The sequence below is a fragment of the Oryctolagus cuniculus genome, chromosome 5, assembly GCF_051225735.1.
Source record: "Oryctolagus cuniculus isolate XC-2025 breed Fujian yellow rabbit chromosome 5, ASM5122573v1, whole genome shotgun sequence".
Lineage (NCBI taxonomy): Eukaryota > Metazoa > Chordata > Mammalia > Lagomorpha > Leporidae > Oryctolagus > Oryctolagus cuniculus.
In genome coordinates, this window is record NC_142871.1 from 28,707,692 (window position 1) to 28,712,172 (window position 4,481).

Sequence of the window (4,481 nt, forward strand, 5' to 3'; positions counted from 1 at the left end):
GTTCAGCATCGTGGAGATACAAATTTTCTCTCAATGAAAGGAATTATTAGAAAAAAATTGAATTTATGTGTAATTGATTTTGAGACTCAAACCTAGTATTTGTACTTATGAATACATTTTACTGTCAATTCATATTACCCTTATACTATAAGCTTGGGGTGGAAATTGCTCAAAATTAATACCCCGACTTTACAGAATTTTTAAGAGTTCATTGCTATACAATGTAATATCTATGAGACAGATCACAGTTTTAACCCAGCTACATAAGCAGTTTGTAAATGCAATAGAATCAAATTTGGTATTGGAAGAAACTGCAACATTTTGGAATGTGTCCATAGTTAAAGGAGGGGAAGAAAAAAATTCAACATTCCGTGAGCTATATGTAGCAATAAGGAATGTTTAAATGTGGAAAAATTCCAAGGAATGAAATCAGAATTGAGAAAAAAAGTAAGAAAAATAGTGCTAAAATATCTTCAAAAGCAAGTTAAACCTCTATGGGAGTCTATAATGTCTAGCTTGTATCGTTGGCAAAACCCAGCATCCCACATGCCATCAATCCCTTTCCTTGGAAGCACAGCTGATTACTACATTTACTTAGTTTTTTTCTTCATATGAACAATACTTCCATCTTTTAATGGAAGATATGCAAATACTGAATAAAGTGCTTGGAGAGGCCCTTACTATTCTAAAGATATTAAAGATTCCCACGTAGGAAGTGCTGCGAAAGTATTCCTTAGGCCTGCGTCTTTCAGGGAACCAGACTACTACAGTCCTACTCACCTGCTTTATCGCTGTAGACCAATTAAACACTCCAGAACACAGGGCTAGGAAAAGAATGTGTATGAAGAATATACTACTGTTTGAGTTGCCACGGCAAGACCTTTGCCCAAGCCCAAGAAGGAGAAGCGAGGAGGACTGGGGTCTGAGTCCTGTGGCTGGCCTTTGGGGTCAGAACTCCTGAAGCTCCAAGCACTACACACTTTCTCAAAGTTACAATTCTACTCCTGACTCCAGCGACAACTAGGTGCATTCTCCTGCCACCAGGCATTCCCTGCTTAACCAGAGCTTCCAAATAGGTAGGGGGGAGTCCAAACTACTACTCGTTTCAGTCCATGAAAAGAGCAGAAATACTGAGAGGTTATCACAGTAGCTGTTTTTAAAGCAACAACACCAACCTCTGATGCTTTTCGACAGTGTACTCTCATAGTCTTGTCTCATACTGCAGCTTGGTGCTGCATACTTACCAGCATCAGCTTAGACTGCTGAGAGAATGCGGTATTGGTTCAGAATGCTGCTGGTCTGGGTTCTGATCACCTGGTTGAAGTCTAATCAAGTAGCTGAAACCAACTTAGGAGCAAATTACTGAAATTCTCTGTACTTCAGTTTCTTCATCTGTATAATGGGGTAAAATGATATCTACCTAGCAGCATTGTTGTGAAGGTCATTTATATTCTAGGAGTGCTTAGAGCGGCACATGCTAAGTAAATGTCGGTAACTAAATCCACACGGTGAGCTACTGGGTGTGGAAGCATCACGTCTCTGTGTTTTCCTTCTTTCTTTGTTTGCTTGTGACCTTAAATGGCCAGGACTGCTAGATTCAGGCCTCAGGCCTCGAGCAATACTCTCGGGACACAAGCAGTCAAACACGCCACAGAGGGCACAGTTCTATTTCATGAGGCTTCTACTACAGCCTCGCTGTGTAATTTCATCCAGCTCCTTTTCTTTTGTTAGTTGCTCCAACTGTGAAGTAATTTGAGATTTTCTAAAAGGCCCTTAGAACAAAAACAGATACATTGGTTTCTAGACATCCAAAGCATTCTTTTATTAAGAAGATTTCTTTATTTTCTTTGTTTATTCACTCATTCATATTATTCAAAAGACAGAGTGAAAGAGAGAGAGAGAGAGAATCTTCCATACACTGGTTCATTCCCCAGATGGCTGCAATGGCTGAGTCTGGGCCAGGCCAAAGCCAGGAGCTTCAGATTTCCCACAGGAGTTCAGGGGCACAAGGACTTCAGCCATCTTCCACTGCTTCCCCAGGTACATTAGCAGGGATCTGGATTGGAAGTGGAGCAGCTGAGACTTGAACCTGTGCTCATATGGGATCCTGTCATTGCAGATGGCAGTTTAACCCAATACACTGTCACACTAGTCCCTTAACTGCTGAAAACTCTTAATGATAGTTTTGAAAATAATTTACAAACAGTAGATTTTGAAACAAAAGACACTGTTTCAAATATTATTGCATATCATTATATAAATCTACAGTTTCTTAACAGCCTGGCCTTCAGTTGCCAACTTATATGTATAAACCTTTGACTATCTTTCCCAAGCTAAAGTAAAAGTCTATTAATGAAGACATTGAATCAGTCTAATGTTTAAAACACCTAAACTAATTTTGTTGCTGAAAAAAGGTTACATATTAAGAATTAAGAGAATGTCTCCTGACAGCCAGGTTCTGGAATTATGTTTTGGTTGTGTAGTTTGCTCAGAATTAAGAACAACAGAAAAAAAAAAATAAGAAAGGTCAAGTTAATATCCTAACAGGTAGAATTTTAACCTTGAACTTAGAAAGAAAGCCTTTGCACATTACCAAGGAATGTGATGTAGATAGTTAATGGTTGATGCCATGTGTCTGCAAAACAAGCCCCCAGTCTCCTAAACACATTTCAGGGAAAAAGAAACTTGAATTCCAACAGTGGTTGACCGGAGCATCAGCAACATGCCTTCCCTTATAAATGCCCAAGAGTTGCAGATCAACCTTTAACAAGAGAAAAAGTGTGAAACTTGAATCACTTGGATTCTTTTTTAATGCAGGATATAAATCACAGATTGCAAGAAAAATATCATCAATATTACACACCAGAGAACCAGTAGCTCAGCAGAACTAAGTACACATGTAAACAAAGACTTTGTCATCTGGTGTAAGGACACGTTTTAGTGCAACTGATAAAAGAAAAATGGTCCTTCTGTTTTAAAAGCTTTATCAAAAACAATCATCCTCTGAAATCCCCAATAAAGGCCTCCAGCAAAAACCTTGTTTTTTTTTTTTTACTCAATACACTAAAATAGAAAAGACTGAGAAAATGGAAAATGATAGTGAAAGGATGAACAAAAAGAATTTAACTATTTTCCATGACCTTACTAATCATCTATGTACTGACAGAATAACAAATATTAACATTTAAATTTCGATAGATTCACTAACAAATTGAAGGCTTCCACTCAAAACTCACAGGAAAAGCCAGCAACAGCAATGTGTTTCTTGTCCTTAATACAAAGATCAAATTCCTGAAATCTCTTTTGCATCTGTTCTTCAACACAGTATGCTTGCAAAGTTTTTTTCCTGCTTTATCTCAGGAAGAATGGAAAAAGAGAACTCCTTACTACTTTACATGAAAATGATTAAAAATGCAAAGGATCCCATATTTTCACACAGGATAGTATTATACATATTATATATTATATATATTATTAGGAGCAAGATAAATTACAACATGCAGTGAAAAGTCTACTTTTTATGCCTTTTCTGTTTTGAATACAAAAGTCTTGCTTTCTTTCTCCTGACTTGCCTATCCAACACATTTTGCTTCTGTCCTCCTGTGACAAAACATCTAGAGCACATATCTTCCTTTTCCCAGAAAATCCAGTATCTGTAGGCCCCTGCCACCCACTTGAGGGAGACCCAGATTGAGTTCCAAACACCTGACCCACATCTGGCTGTTATCAGGCATTTGTGAAGTCAACCAGCAGATGGAACATATCTCTCCATCTCCTCTCTCTTTCAAATATAATAAAAATAAATAAGAAAAAAAATTAAAATACTATATCCCATTTCTCTTTTCTACATAAAAAATATATTTCCTCGTGGGAAACAGATTCTACCACCAACCCTATGTCCTAGCTCATTCCCAGAATTTAAAAGATTACCTGTGGATAAGTAGAAAGCAGCAAGAGAGACTTGATAGTTATTGTTCCCAAATTGCTGCCCAATTGCCAAGTCTACATACATTAAAATTGGAAAGTGCAGGTGTTGGGCATTTTTTATCAATGGGAAGAGATCAATTAGCTACTCAGAAAATATTAAACTTAGCTAAAGGCAAATACATTGAAATCTTGTGAGAATGACTGAGACTCATTCATTTACAACAGAATGAAGCATCTCTGTAGTAAAGAAGAGACAGTGGAATGTACAGTTGCACCTTTCTGAGTTGGAAGATGTAAATGACTAGAAATCTCAACAGAGTTCATTCCTTGAACCCACTATATTGGTAGGTAATAATGTGTATCCATTGTGCTCCCAACTCCTTGGAAGCAGTCACTAGCACTTCCTCCATAGTGTCCTTGCTTCCTTTTCTTTCACCCTTTCCTCTCTCTCTCCCTCCCTCTCTTTCCCTTTCTTCCTTATGATCTTTAGTCATGTTTGGAAATAGTTTTCATAATGTTTAGACTATTTTCCTCACATTGTCACCAGCTCATTA